This window comes from Sminthopsis crassicaudata, chromosome 4, assembly GCF_048593235.1.
Source record: "Sminthopsis crassicaudata isolate SCR6 chromosome 4, ASM4859323v1, whole genome shotgun sequence".
Classification (NCBI taxonomy): Eukaryota; Metazoa; Chordata; class Mammalia; order Dasyuromorphia; family Dasyuridae; genus Sminthopsis; species Sminthopsis crassicaudata.
The window spans coordinates 449,652,198-449,668,982 of NC_133620.1; positions in this window are offsets into that span (position 1 = coordinate 449,652,198).

Below are 16,785 nucleotides of genomic sequence, written 5' to 3' on the forward strand. Positions count from 1 at the left end.
CCGGATAAGGCAGGAGGAGGAATAGGTTGTAGCTATGGCAACAATGGGAGGGACTGGTCCATACACAGCCTTCCCCTGCACTGCCAGCTTCATTCAGGCTCCCTTTAACTCATCATTCAATAAACATTAAGTTCCTACTAAGGGCCAAACCTTACATTTCTTCCCCAGTTCGTTTTGAGGCAACTGAGGCAAGCATGGTGAAGTAACTTGCACGTAGTCACACAGTAAGTGTTTGAAGCTGGATTTGAACCCAGGAAAATGGCACCAGGACCAGCCCTCTATCTACTGCAGCGCCACCTAGCTGCCTCCAAAACAATGGAAATGTGTTAAGTAGGGTGCTATATAGGCTCTGGAAATGCAAAGGCACAAAGATGAAGCTAAGAGAACAGCCGCCGATCTAACAGCCCGTTGGTTGGGGCTCCTGGAAGCGGGGATAGATTTCATCCCTTAGAAGCCCCATCTGCTTATTACGATGAGAACCCAGATAGACTTTAATTAAGAGCATTATATTCCTTAAAAGTTAAAAAAAGAAACACACAAAACCAATTGTAAAAGAAAAAAAAAAAAAAAAACACCAGATGTTTAGTGCTCATTTGGAATTTGCTTTGAGAAAGTATGCACCAACCACACCCCCGAAAGGGAAGCAGGCCATCCAGGCGGAGGGAGATTTTCCCAAATTACTGGAGAAAAGGGGGAAAAAAATCTCTCAGCCTGGGAGCTGAAAAGTAATTAGGAAAGGCTGGAATTTGGGCCTTCCAGAACCTCTTTCTTTAAGGTCATTTAAAGGAAGAGATAGTGTGAGCCGGGGAAAGAACACTGGATTTGTTATAGAGATCCTGGGTTTGATTCCCAGAACTGTGACTTAACTGAGCTGCCTCAGGCAAGTCCTTCACCCATAAAACAAGAGGGGATTCTATACTTCCTTCCAGCTCTGAATTTATGAACCCTCAAACACTTAAGAGGCACTGGGTTCAAATTCCACTCGGGTTGCTTACTGGTTGGGTGATTGGAGCAAGTCACCCTCTTCAGGCCTCAGTGTACTCATCCATAAAATGGGGATGGGAATTAAATTAAAAATCATCATCTTAACCTGAATCTAAGATTCTGTACAGGTTCAGCACAGGCAGAGGGAACAGAGTCTCCCAAGAATATATGAATCAAATATTCTAAACTTTTTCTGGAGAACTGGCAAGTACTGATGATGTGCGCCTGTACCCCTACTTTGACACTGGGTCCATGTCTAGTTGAGGGTAGATAGGGGAATGGTGTCTGCCTTGGTGCATGGCAGGGGCATAGGGGTGGGGATGGGGAGGGTGTATCTATCCTAAATGTACCCTAGATATACTCGGCACTTGGGGCAACTCCACCCAAGGCCATTCTCCTTCCCACAGTCGTGCCCCTGCCAACCCAAACCCAGTTGGATAATAAAAGGGTTCAGCTGCACTCCACGAGGTCTTGGCTCAATGCTGTGGCTAGGACCGACCTCTGACTCACTGCTCAAACCATGCATGCCTGTTGAACTTTCTGGGAATTGTGAAGAATGCCAGGAGACCTGAATCCATCACCAGGGTCCTCCAAGACATTGCCAATAATCTAAACAACTCTGCCAGAAATTATCTTGCTGATAAAAAAAAAAAAAAATCTGTCTCTTAAACATCCCACATTCCCCTTTCCCCTCCCCATCCCTATCTCACAAGGAAATGTTTCTCCAGATATGGCTCCCTTCCCAGGGGCCAACTTGCTTGATTTCAACAACTGTCAGGTTCCTGGGACCCCAGCTCAAGTGCTACATCCACTGACAATGAAGGTTCTCTCCCTCCGAGAGTGAATGCTAGGTAGAGCCTCCATCTCTCTACAGTAAAGCTACCTTGGTAGAACTGATGCTTGGAGAATTTTAGACACAGATTCCAGCTAAAGAAACTGACACAAAAAAAGAGACTTCTCTGTGCCAGTGCTACCGATTCTAAATTAAAATATGTTGGAACCCAGAGGAAGGATAGCTGGATCTGAAGTGGAAGGCCTGAGTTCAAATGTCAGTTTTGCCAATTATTATGTGTGATCATGAGCAAATTACTGAAGCTGTTGGGACTTCAGTTTCCTCATCTATAAAACAAGAGGGTTGGACTAATGGCTTCTGAATTTATCTGTAAATCTTTGGAGGAAAAGGAAGAGGAGAAGGAGAAGAAAGAAAAGAAAGAAAGAAAGGAAAGAAAGAAAGAAAGAAAGAAAGAAAGAAAGAAAGAAAGAAAGAGAGAAAGAAAGAGAGAAAGAAAGAGAGAAAGAAAGAGAGAAAGAAAGAGAGAAAGAAAGAGAGAAAGAAAGAGAGAAAGAAAGAGAGAGAAAGAAAGAGAGAAAGAAAGAGAGAAAGAAAGAGAGAAAGAAAGAGAGAAAGAAAGAGAGAAGAAAGAAAGAAAGAAAGAAAGAAAGAAAGAAAGAAAGAAAGAAAGAAAGAAAGAAAGTAGGAGAGAAAGAGAGAAAGAGAAAGGAAGGAAGGAAGGAAGGAAGGAAGGAAGGAAGGAAGGAAGGAAGGAAGGAAGGAAGGAAGGAAGGAAGGAAGGAAGGAAGGAAGGAAGGAAGGAAGGAAGGAAAGAAGAAGAAAGGAAGAAAGAAAGGAAGAAAGAAAGAAAGAAAGAGAGAGAAAGAAAGAAAAGAAGGGGGAAGAGAAAGGAAAAGGGAAAAGAGGAGGAAGAAAAGGAAAAGGAGAAGGAAAAGAAGAAACAGAAGGAAAAGGAGGGGAGAAAAGAGGGAAAAGGGGGAAAGGAGGAGAAAAGGGAAGAAAGAGAAGGGAAGGGGAAAGAAAAGAAGAGAAGGAAAAGAGAAAAAAAGAAATGCAAAGTAAAGAAAGAGGAAGAGAGGAAGTTTTTTTTTTGTTTTGTTTTGTTTTTTAAATGAGCACTTCTGAGTCATGGTCTGGGAGTGGCAGGTAGGGAGGCCAGAGAACTCTTGAGTATAGGAAAGAACAAGACTCCATGTGCTTAATGAAGATGGCCCAACACAGCTAAGGCAAATTCCTCATTAGCTCAGATTTTCCCTTTCACACAATGTAGGGAAGATGCACTTGTGAAGGCATAAAGCCTTCTCACAGTGGCAGCTGGGCATTTCCTCCAATGCCCACTCACACTCCCATGCAGCATCCAAGTTCAGCAGCAATTCCACCTGGAGTTTAGGGAGCTGATGAAGCGGCCTTTCCTCACTTTCCTGTTTTTGTTCTCTCCAGATTCACCTGCTGCTGTTCCCTGACATACTGTCCCTGGGCATAAAGAACACTGAATGCTGTCTTCTGTGTGGCTCAGAACAGAAGCTGCCAACAGCAAAACAGCTGTCTCCCTTTGCCCATGTCTATTGGGCACACAACTGAAGTTTTTCTTTTTTTCTTTCAGGGTAAGAAAAACCTGGTTTTAGATTCTAGAATGTAGTCTTTGACCAAAGAAAGGCTCAGAAACAGAGCAGAGAAATTATAGCTTCTACAGTAATAATAATAATAATTTTCATTATTATATAAACAAAAGCATTAATGAAAACATGGGACTCATTACCCCAAGGCTGCTAGACAAAGATTACCTCCTTCACCAAAGAAGATGAAAAAACTGATAGATGTTTTTAGAGTACATAAGAAACATATCAAAAACCTACAGAAATACCTTTGGAACAAGCAGACTTCCTGTCACTGAATAAATGTAAAAGTGCAGAGCAGATATATCTCCTTCCACTCCTTCCTCCTTGTCAGTGAAGTTCACTGACTCCAGAGAAGCCTACCAACTAGCCAAGAGCAAGAAGAGAATCTAAAGGCACTCCAAGACAAAGACATTTGTATAGGTTGGTCAATGATATACAGACACTAAAGCATCAACTAAATGACTAAGTCATGAGAATTTGTTTATGGAAACAAAGGGATATAAGAAGGTGATTCAGTCACTAGACATTATATAAGTGTTATCCCTTAAACAGCCTAGGCTTAGTGATCTATACAGATTATGCAAAGAAAAGGTACAGAAACTGAGCAACATATCACAACAGGTTGCAAAAAAAAACCCCAAAAAACATTTAGCACCTACCCAATGCCTAGCAAGACCAAACTGATGGTGATAATTATACATTAGAATTTGCTGCCTCTTATAAACTGATATTAAATACCCTCAAACCCCTAAATATCCTTGAGAATGAAACAATAAAACTATATTGAAACTTGAGCATTATCGTAGATAAGTTTCTCAAAATCAATGTAATATGATGCATAAAAAGAACATTTCAATAGATGTTGCAGTATCAAATACTTGTGATCTCTAAGACACAAAGAATGAAAACATTCAAAATATAAAGACTAAGAAGAGATCAAAACCCAGTGTATTCCAGACCCATAATCTTTTCTATTTTATAGTGACATTGGCCTGAACATGATTATATTAAGCCATAGAAGTTGAGTGTATTTCTCGTTTTACTTTTATTTAATTATAAAAAAAATTATTAAAAAGTCATTCTATCCACTTGGGTAATAATTGGCAGACCATTTACTACCTTTCTTAAATCATGTTAGCTGCCATGTCTGACTGAACTCATCAGACTAGAGAAGAAAGTGGCACAGTAGAGTGCCAGAATTGAGTTCAAATCCAGTCTCAAAAACTAGCTGTGGGACCCTCTGCAAGTCACTTCACCTTGTTTGCCTCAGTTTCCTCATCTGCAAAATAAGCTGGAGAAGGAAATAACAAACCAGTCCAGAATCTTTGTCAAGAAAACCTCAAATGGGGTCATAGAGTTGGAAATGACTAAACAATGACAAAACTGGGATAATAATACCTATCTCCCAGAGTTGTGAGGATCAACTGAAGTAATATTTGTAAAAGTACCATATAACACTATTATTATTATTAAATAATATATAATAATAACATTTATGCTTTAAGATTGGCATCTCTATATTTTTTATTTCACTTAAATGAGTTATAGCTCTTGCTCTCAATGACAAATTTATGAATCAGCTGAGTTAGGTTTCAAGGACCTGGAGGTTTGTAGAAGTGCAGTCTTTCATCCGTGCCAGGAACACTCCCAGTGTGGAAACCCCTTCCACCCACATGGATCAGCCCCATAGAAAACTGAGAGTCTGGGAGAGTTGCTTGGGACACTGAAAGTTTTTAATCGGCTTGCTGATAGCCAAGGAATGTCAGGTAGAGCTTCTCTATCCACTGTGCCACTACTAAGGTTACTAATAAAAACAAGTCAGTGATGTTGCTAATAAAACAAATCACTGACAAATTAAGTTGCTGTTGCTTCCATGTTATTTTAAAGATACCCATCAAGTAAGTTCAATGTGAAAATGATTAAGTGGAACTATCACTGACTTTCTAATCTTCAATCCCCTCGAGTCTTTTTATTTTCCTGGAAGTATATGAATTATACCAGCCAAGAGTGGTTGGATTTTCTTTATATATTCATCTCCCACGGGAAAGTAGCCTGGTTCTGGTCACTGTGTCTTCCTAAATGAACCCTGGGCTATCACACAAAGTGAATGGTTTGGACTAGATGAACTTTAAGACCCTTCCCAGTTCTCAGTGTGAGACAGAGAATCAGAGACCTTGGGAAGGAGTGGGGGTGGAGAGTGGAATTTGTGAAATTCAATAGTAGTAATAGCACTTGTAAATCATTTTAAGATTTGCAAAGTCTTATTACATTTTGCTCCCTACTCCTGGGATTTCTTTGGGACAAAGGCAACAACGACTGAGGATGAGTTGACAATTTCCCTTTTATCCAGAATTCCTAATGACAGATTAGAAAAATGTTTGAATTGGCCTCTGAGTTCTAATTATAGCATGGCTCATGGCTTATAGAAATGGGTCAAAGCTATATCTCTTACTAGAGTTTCTTCCAAAAAAAATAAGGTATTCACAAAGAACAAAATGTAAGGCAAAATACGATTCAACATATTTACAATATTGTACAAAGGCCACTGATAACAATTATGTGTACTAAACGGGGTCCCAAAGAGTTGAACACAACTAAAAAATGACTAAATAATTTATAGATTCTTTTCCCTTTTGACATATTCCATTCACTTTGCATTAGCTTGTATATGGCATAAAATCTGAAGAGATTTTTTTTTCCAAGAATAATAGCCATAAGATGTCCTGGGATTCTTCCTCTTTTTAATAAATGCAACAATCTGAAATTTCCAACTTACTTAATACAGAACTTTATTTTGGATGTGAACAGCTACTAAAAAATGATTCTTTTGTCAGGGATTTCTAAGCTCAGAATTAGGAAAGAGTTTTTCAAATTGCTCTGGAGAATTCTGACTAGGACAGAACTGGACAGGTTTCTGAAGAGAAATTTAACTTGGCCTTTTTTCCCCCTTTTCCTTTCCTTTCCTTTTCCCCCCTCTTTCTTTCTTTGGATGCCCAACACTTAGAACAGTGCCTAGCATACACTCAGCATTTAATAAATGCTAATTGACAAGCCAAAAGGGTCAACGGAACATTAGATTTCTTGAAGGGTTTTTCATTCCGGTGGAATCATCCTTTAAAAAAGCATTCTAGCTCTAGATTTGAAAAGGATTTCAGGGGGTTATCAACTACAAAGATTCTTAACTTGGGGCCCATGAACTTTTTAAAAAATATTTTTATAATTACTTCAATGTAAATAGTTTCCCTTATAATCCTATATCCTATTTAATGCATTTAAAAATATTTTTCTGAAAGAGAATTCATTTGCTTTTTACTAGACTGCCAAACTGGTCAATGAATCCCTAAGCTAATCAAACTACCTCATTTTACAGATTAGAAACTCGGGTCCAGACAAGTTAAGTGATTTGTCCAAAGTCTCACAGGAAATAGATGTCCAAACTGGAATTTGTAACCAGGAAAATCTCCTCTTTCATCCCCTTTTTTAAAGGAGGAAATAGTCATGGGATTTTTTTAAGCAGATGATATTATGAGCCTCTGATTGTCTAAAGCATGGGTTTGCGAATTCTGTTTTTGAGGGCCCTCTCATTCAAGCCAGTAATTCATTCTCCAAAGACATCTGAAACTAACCCAGCTAACCAAACCCTTGCAAGGAAGTGAGAGCTGTCTATGTATTCCTGAGCTAAATTTAGTCCTGGTTTGGGTGCTCTGTAATTCTAATCTCAATTTACCACTGAGGGTTGCAACAGGAACACATTCAAAGAGCAATTTCAGCAGGCCAGCTCTCAGTCTTGGTGACACAAGCTTTTTTCTCTGTTCTTTATTAAAGAAAGGCAGGAAATCTATTTAGAATTCTCTCAGGATCATCCACAGAACCTTCACTGTACTTAAAAATTATATGACATCCTTTTTTCTTTCTCCTTTAAAAATAAAAACCAAATGGAAATCGGCATAAATGTCCAAATGACCTATTCACATTGTTATCTTTGCCTACTTCTGGAGGCTGTCAGGTCAGTATTACTAGATTAGTTTCACTTTCTGGTTTCCTTTGAGTTTCTCCCAGTGCTGAGGGGGAAAAAAGTCAATATTTAAAAATAGCAAGTCAGAAAATCTTGCTAAAAAGTATTTTCTATTGTTTTCTTTTGGTCTTGAAAAGTGCTGCCCTATTCAGGGAAGCATGGGAAGATTTACATGAACTGATGCAAAGTGAAGTAATAAGCTGAGCCAAGAAAACAATCCACTCAAACATTTCAAGAATGGAAACAAAGAATAGCAACATGGAGACTAATGTTGCACAATTATAATGATCAGACTTGGTCCTGAAGAGGAGACAGAAGGAGATAAAATTCTTTTATTGAAGAGGTGATAACAACTATGGGTATAGGATATTGTATATGCTATCAGGCTTCATCTATTTTATTTATTGTATTTATTATTTATTTACCTAATTGTATTTATTTTGTGTATTTATTGCCTAATTTTACTGAAGTACTTTTGTTTTTATTCTTGGTTATAAGGGATGGCTCTCTGAGTGGGCAAGAAAGGGATATATTGAAGGTGATGTCAAAACATAGTCTATACATTTAAAAAAAAATTAAAGAAAGAAAAACACTGCCCTTCACTTGACATGATCTGGTAAAAACTTCAATTGGCGACCCCCAGGCTGCAGAACTAATAATGGGATTATGTGCATAATTTTAATAAATGGAATAAAATGTTATTTTCCGTCTGGGGTATAAAATTGTCATAAAATGATTTCTCTTGAGCCCAAGGCTTCTGAGCCTCGTTTCTTGCCCAATCCCAGATCCTCAAGGGACTGGTTTGGTCTTTCCAGGCAAGACAGTGTATACCCTCACAACCACTGGCCCAAGGAGCTCTCCAAGCAGCATTTGTCCAAACTTGTTTGACTGGAACAAATTCTATCCAGCTGCCAAAAAGAGAGGCTTCTCACTGTGACTATGTCCCATGGCCACCCCTAGACTCAATTGCTGGGCCTCCAATTCAAAAGTAGCATTTACTCAGAGACGGATTGCAATTTGGAGAAGTCTTACAAAGTAGAGAGAGAACTTGCTTTGCAGTCAAAAGACCTGAATTCAAATTCTGAAAATCACTTAGCCTCTCAATACAACCAGGCAACTTTCTAAGACTGTAATTGGAGGGGTGTGTGTGTGTGTGTGTGTGTGTGTGTGTGAGAGAGAGAGAGAGAGAAGAAAGAGACAGAGATTCAGATAGAGACAGAGACAGAGACAAGCAGAGAGATAGAGATAGACAGAGACACAGAAACAGAAATAAGAGACAGAGAGACAAAGAAACAGAGACAGCAGGAGACTCACACAGAGACAGATATACAGAGAGACAAACCAATCAAGTTCTTATTGAGTACCAGTCACTGGAACTTTAAATTGCAGAACAGTCTCATGGTTATTTCCTTACCCAGGGCTTCCTACTTCAATCAAATCATAGATCCAATCTAAGACACACAACAGCATCACAGTTTTGCCAGGCTCTTGCTCACCCCTTTTGACCCATAATATTCATACTAGTCAGCAGGGTAGTACAGTACAAGGTTCTTAACTGAGGATCCATAAAGTTGGGGATTTTAGAAAATATTTTGATGACTACAGACCAATATAATTGCTTTCCTTTATAACAATTAAGCATTTAATTACATTATTCTGACTCACATAAGGAAAGGGGGAAGAAGCATGCAATACAAAAAGGTTCTTAACCCCTAGCCTACTGGAAAGAGCATTGAAGTGAGTGAAAAAGGACCTGTGTTCTAATTCTGTCCCTACTATTTAATAACAGTGACCTTAACTAAGCAAATTGTTCCCTTTCTCTGGCTGACTTCCCTCTTTTAAATGAAGGGTTAGACCAGATGAACTCTAAGATTTCTTCTTAAGAACCCTGCTCTGATCTCTGATCCTCAACCTCAGTGCTTTCAGTTGTGGCAAAGCAACCAGGGTCTGTCTGGGAAAGATGCTATTTCTCCTTGTCTATTAATACTCAGCAATGCCTCAATGGTTAAGCTGAGTCCAAATGCAGAATAAGTACTGGTATAGAGCTTGGTATAGAACTATCTAGGGAATAGCAAAAGAGAATCTTTCCCTCAGATTCTCAACACACACACACACACACACACACACACACACACACACACACACACACACACACACTCCTTCTAACACTTCCATGACTATGTAAATTTGAAAGAGGAACATTATAAATATACAAAATCTCCAGCCCCAAATATGTTTAATTTTCCTATTAAAACTATAATAAAAATATATATTTCTTTTGTTAAAAGGCATAAATATGTAATATTTTAGACTCTTAGTATAATGTGCTGACTCTTAGTGATGCCATTTGGGGTTTTCTTGGCAAAGATTCTGCAGTAGTTTGCTATATCCTTCTCTAGTTCTTTTGACAGATGAGGAAGCTGAGGCAGACAGGGTTAAATGGCTTGCCACCATCACACAGCTATGAAATATCAGATTTGAACTTAGGAAAATGAGTCTTCCTGGCTTCAGGCCCAGCTCTATCCACTGCACCACCCAGCTATGCATAATATTGCCAAGAACTGTCAAAGGATTGGACTTAGGGAAATTTGTTTTGTTCTGACTCTACCTGACTTAAATAAAATTCTTTGGACCTTAGTTTCCTCCTTTTTAAAATGGAGACTGGAGATAGAGAGTGATGGACAATATAGTCTCAAGGTCCTTTCCACCTGCTTTCCATATTTTCCACCTTTCCACATCATAGGCTTCTGTGATTCTTGACAGTTTTCAAAATTAGAAATCTTTCACCAAATCGTTTTCATGGGAGTATTTTCTGATTCAATAAAATCTAGTGTAAGGGTAAAAAATACCCAACTTTCCAGAGCCTTTCAAACATTATTTTATAGAGCATCTTTCCTGGTACCAATGAGAGTAAGGGATTTTTCTTTTTTTTAAGCTTCTCATTCACTGACTTCTGGTCAATTCTATAACAAGCTGTCATATTACCTGAATATGATATTTTTTCCTCTCCCCTGCATTGGGTTTTTTGGCGGAGGCTAGGTGTGAACAACAAATCTTAGACCAAAGTGACAATGCTAGCCTGAATTCAGTTTTTACAAGAGGAGTTTGGCCATTATATATAGAAGGTTTTTAAAGATCAGGGTTCAGTTTGGGATCCTAGCATTTAATTGCTGTGTGATTTTAGGAAGATCATGTGAGGAAACTGAGTCTGAGGGGAAATATCCAAGTCATACAGCTACTGGCCAAAGATGGCGATGAACCCATAACTTCTACATTAGTCCAAGTCCAAGATTTTAGCCATTATATATGACAATAATAAGAAATTGTTATTGTAACTCATGCTTGTGGAACCCTTTAAATCTAGAAGTTTGCAAAGCATCCTGATCAAAAGATCAGGGTTCATTTCTGCATTCTAACAGTAGTTGAGATCTTAGAAAAAAATTAAGAAAAGAGAAGTTGAATGATTTATCCAATGATTCACACAGCAAATAAGTGTTTTAAGTAGGATGATAACTCAAGCCTCCTGGACTCCAAGTCTAGCCCTGTGCCACTCAATAATAATACCATTGTAACAAGGTTACACCTTCCATGTTTTACCTCACAGGTCTGAATTACATCCAATTGTGCTTTTAAAGTGACTGGCTTCTAATTAGAGAGCTATGAGCTGCTGTGCTCTGCCTGGGAAATCTCAGACTTTAAACCTAGGTTCCTGAACACTATTCTAACATGGGCAAACATATATATATATATATATATATATATATATATATATATATATATGATGATCTGCTTTCTCCCAGATCTCAAACCCAGATCCAAAAGCTCCCAGTGAAGAAAAACACCATCTATTGGCTTTTGACCACAAGATTGAATCTGGCTCCTCAGCCCACGCCCATCATACACCGAACTAGGGGTGGGGTGGAGGCAGGGCTTTTTATGAGAATAAACCACAAACCCAGGACTCAATGCATCCTTCCAACATAATAGCAGAGCCCTTACTAGGATTGAATTCATTTGGGGGACGTGGTGGAGTTACTCAAACACATTTCAACTGGAAGGGGGCAATGTTGCCAGGAGAAGCAGCTTTCTGTCCTTGAATGCTTCAAACCTCTGGGAGGAGGTAGGAAGGGGGAGGAATGGTCTAGAAAAGTGGCGACATGATGAGAGAACCTTAAGGGCAGCAGCCCAGACCCTAGGAAGTTACACCAGACAGCATGGATCAACAAACATCTATTAAGATTTCAGATATGATACCCTAGAGCTAAGCCCCAAATTCTCAGTACCTCCTCATCCCACCCTTAGAGATGTTGCCTCCTCTTGCTCCCAGATCCCAATCCCAGGACACTTCCCCAACTATAGTTTTGCATCCTCTCAAGTCAAAAGCATGCTGCCTAAAATCTGTGATCAATACCCCCCCTCTTTCAGGACCACTCATTCACATATTTTGGCAGAAAAGCACTAATGTCAAGTGACAAATCAACATCCACTTAAAAAAGAGGGGAAAAGAGAGACACAGAGATATCTACTAAGGTGATAAACCTAAAAGTTTAATATTAAAGTGACTACCCGCCTCTCTTAATTTCCTTTTCTACTACTACAGTGGATGGATTGAGGAAACAGTCACATCTGTAGCCCTGATGGGAATGTCCAGCAGAGACTGCAGACTTAGCCTTCCATAGCAGCCAGATGTCAGGAGGCAAGATAAAACACACTTAGGAGACCATGGGCCAGTTCTTCCTAGCTAACAGTGAGGTGATGGGTATATTCTCTCCCAAAAAGGATGTATTTACATATACATAGATATGCGAAATGCTATATAAGACCCACAGCACAAAGTAGTTCGGTGGACATCATTCTGGACTTGGAGGTAGGCAAACCAGAGTTCAAATAATAATGGTGTGATCCCAGGGCAAACTGCTGCCTGCCTCTGTTTCCTCGTCTATAAAATGGGGATAATAAAAATACCTTCCTCCCAGGATTGGTGAGAAGACCAAATGAGAAAATCTAGACAAATCACTTTGCAAACCCTTTAAAGCACTATAAAAGTCAGTATTATAATGTTCATTCATATAAATGCTAGTTTATGTATGTAATATACATATATATAGTACATTAAAAGTTTACAAAGTACTTTATAGCTTCCCCCCCCTAAAAACATGCTTGTTCTCTAGCTACTTACAAATTTAAAAAAAGCTTTCAAAGGGAGAAAATTGCCAGACATTTGGGAATTTATTTGAAACAACTATAGGAGTCAAAGAAGAATCAATATTATTTTACAGTTCATGAAGGTTAACTAGGCAATAATATGCTTCAAGCCTACAATGCCTAACGTACTGTTCTGTCACAGAACTTCGACCAACTGACTACAGAATGGAAGCTCCTTGAGGGTCCAGGTTGTTTTCTGCTTTATTTTTGTGTTCCCCCACCCCAATTCGCCTTCCACAACTCCTGGTCTGTTGATGTACTTGGATTTGAATGGAGCCTGCCCCATCAAAAGAAATTGCTGACTCTGTGGGGGAAAGGGGAGTCTGCCATGTGCTTTTTCAAGATATTCTGTTGCAAGTTCAAAGACAAGAGAATGTGTCTGAGCTTGCTGAAACCAGCCAGCCTCCTCCCTTCATGTACTATTTTGACCTCGGTTTTGAAATATACAATGCACCTGTCTCTATGCACAACCCCTTAGGAGCTTACCAGAATGCATCAATTTTGTGACATGCTGTCCCTGAGGACGGGAAAGAATATACAGAACTGCACGTACTGGGTAGTCTATCTAATTATCAATCACTATGTATTTATTAAGTACCTACTGTATATGAGAAGCAGTGCTAGACCTAGAGATATAAAAACAAATTCTGATCTCAATTAAGTCCCGTGGATGTGTCTAAGAGCACCACAGTGAAATGGAAAGAGCACTGGACTTAAGACTAAAATTGGGGGTTTTGTCTAGATTCTTCCATTCAAGTGGGACCTTAGGGAATTGCTTCTATTTTCTGAACTTGCATTCTCCTTCATCCCCACAAAATGGGGGCATTGACCAGTACTGCTTTCCCCTGACACTGGGTTTGCTTAAAGGATAAAATGAGATAGCATGGTATGGTGCAGCTAACTCTCAGGACCTGAGTTTAAATGCTGCCTCTACTCTTTCTTACCTGTGTGACCTTGGGCACCATTTTAAACCTCAGTTTTCTACTTTGTAGACTGAAAAGGTAGCACCATGGGCCTTAGGAGATAGCTCTTCTAGCTCTCAATCTGTGTTTCTATACAAGTGCTTTGTAAACATATTATCAGTCTGTGCTACATTGTATATGAATATATATATATATATATATATATATATATATATATATATATATATATATATATATATATACACACACATATATATATATATGTATGAAAACATTTGTATAAATCCAAAACCCAGAAAATATACTTTTCTCTTTTAACTCAATGGAAAAGAAGAAAAAGAAAAAGAAATTCAGGAAAATGGACTGATACCAGAAATAACCACCCTCCCTCCCTTTTTTTCTTTTTCTTTTTGGCTGAGGTAAAAGACTATGGATATGAATGAAACACTCTGGTTTTGGTTTCAAGGACCTAGGTTCAAATGCTGTCTTTGATGCTTTTTACCTGTGTGATCTTGGATAATTATTTATCCTCATTTTCTTCATGTTTAAAAAAAAAAAAAAAAAAAGGATTGAAAGAGATCAAGTCTTCTAGACCTTAACTTTTTTTTTTAATAGTTCGATAACTATTTCAATATGATCACTTTTGCAAGCTTATGTATTTTATCTTATAAATAGGCTTACATAAACTACCAGAACAGGCCGCCACACAAAACTGGCTAAGAACTTCTGGACTAAATGATCTTCAAGGTCCCTTCTACCTCCTATTCAGATCTGCAATCTTATCACCCTCCTGTCTAACTCAGCCAATGTATCAAATCGCTTCTGTTTCCCCTCTTATTTTTGAAATCTTTGTTACAAGGTATAGTTCCTTAAGTAGATGAGAGGAGAAAAGATATATTTGGAAAGGAAAGTGATGCAAAAAATGTATCCTATATTAAAAAAAAAACACTTTTAAGGATATGAATTAATTCCTCCTAAATGAGAAAGTTCTCTTAAGGAACTACCACACCAAAGAATGGCATTTCAACTGTGTCAAAGGACTGAGGGTGGCCAAATATTTACCAACTCTTTCAGAAAGCCCTGAACTCCAGCCCAAAAAGTATAATAAACTTCTGGCAAAAGTCATGATCAATGGGAGAAAGGGTCAACCTGTTGCAATACAAAGCTGGCTCTTCTGCTGGGCCTATGGTCAAAGCTCTCAACCCCCCACCAAAGAGAGCCTGGCTCTGCCCCAGGAGAAGGGCCAAAGGTTCCGAAGTAAAAGCCAAACACAGAAGCAGGTTATGCAAAGTAGAAAGTGGCAGTTAAACACCAAGGCTTGAAGCAAACTCAAAAGGACAAATGCTACCAGTTGAAACAAATTTTTCCCTTCAAGGCTTTTCTAACCGTTATCTTCCAGTTGCCTGGTGTGGTGGAGTGAGTATGGAGAGAGCTGAAAAAAAAGTTTCTTAGGAATCTTATCTGCCATTCAAACTTTGTTGGTCCAAACCCGATCTCTAATCATATTTTTCTTTCATTTCTTTGAAAACAGGCAGAAGAATGAGGTTAACTATTCACCAGGATAGAATTTACTTAGGAGCTGATGGAATCTTTAAGAGTTGGCAGATTACAGAGTCCAACTTGAATTTGGAGAGTCTCCCTTCAGCCTCTTGGGATATATGCAATTAAAATATTTTTGCAGAAACTTGTGGGTACAAGCAAGTAAAATATTCTCTAAGGCGTTTTCTAACACAAATTGATTGGGGTTTGGGGAAGGGGGAATCAGTTTGTTCCCTTCTTCTTTAGGCAGGCCAAGTCTCATTCTATTCCATTCTAAAGACAGAGCATCCAATGCCATCCATGGATTGTGGGACAGTCAGTCTTGCAGCTGAATTGTGCTAAGGAAAACACAATAAGGAAACCCAATCCCTCACTTCCTTCAAGAAAACAACAGTAAGTCATTTCCTAAAAATCTCTAAACTGTTGGCCAGCCCCAGACACCTGATGTGAGAGAAGGGGGCAGGGGCAGAAAGAGTTTGAAGAGCAGGCTTCTAAAGTCCAAGACCCTACATCCCAACTTCCCCCAGACTCCAGAGCTGCCTAGGCTAAGACTGGGCACTGGACAGAGCCCAGCTTTGGGAATGATTTATGCCCAGGCACTCAGCCATCCATTGCCTCCTGCCTCTCCCCTCCCTACAGAGTATGCAAAACATTTCTCTATATCTCTTTTTCAGCATTTTACCCAGGAAGGTCTCTAGGCATTCCATATGTGACATTTAATTTAAGAGAATAACTATAGAGGGAAAAGAGCACAGAAAAATGGTGAGAGGGGCAGCTGAGTTCATAGGATCTCAGAAGTTATCTAGCTATCCCTTGCAAGGGAACCTTGAGGTTCAACTCAGAGAGAACTTGTTCTTTTGCCTGATAAAAGTCAATAAGGAAAACATTTTTAAGTAGAGGTAAATCCTCTACCTGAATCTTCCTATCATTGCATTTTTTTTAAACTTCTCTAATTATTTTCAAATTGAGATGATTAAAAAAAAAATCAAATAACCAAAGTAATCTCTTTCCCATCTGTCACCTCCCTTCAATCTTTCTCTAAGCCTCCATTTCTTCATCTGTGAAATGGACTCAAATAGTAATTATATTACCTACCTTACATAATTTTTGGGAAAAATACACCTTAATGTACTATAGAAACATAAGTTATATTGCAAATGAGGTTAGACTCAGTTCACACATTAGTTTTGTTGAAATGCCTTTCTTTTCCCCACCTCACCCACTTTCTTTGCTACATGAAATAAGGAGGGGTAGGAAGAAAGAGATATTTGGAAACAAAACTGACATAAAAACATGATAGCAATCTATTTAAAAAAAAAAAAGAAATTTGAGTTATTACGATTAGACTATAAAGTCCTTGAAGACAAGCACTGTTTGATTTTTGTCTTCATTTCCCCAGTGTCTAGCCCTATAGCTGGAACTTATGAAGGTTGGCTAATTGATTAGCTACACACTACCAAGATAACAAAATTACAACTCTTATCTTATTTCTACAATTTAGCTCTTTTGTTGATTACGACATAAAGACTGCTGAAATTTCCTTCCTAAATAAAGACTAAAATCTTAGTTTTGGTGAAATGGGATAGGATTCCAACTCCCACTATGGTAAACTCCTCCACCATTATAGCTAACATACTTTCTGAGATAGTAAGGGGTTAAGCAACTTGTCTAGGATGATAGGGTCCAAACAGCTATGTTAGAGTCAGT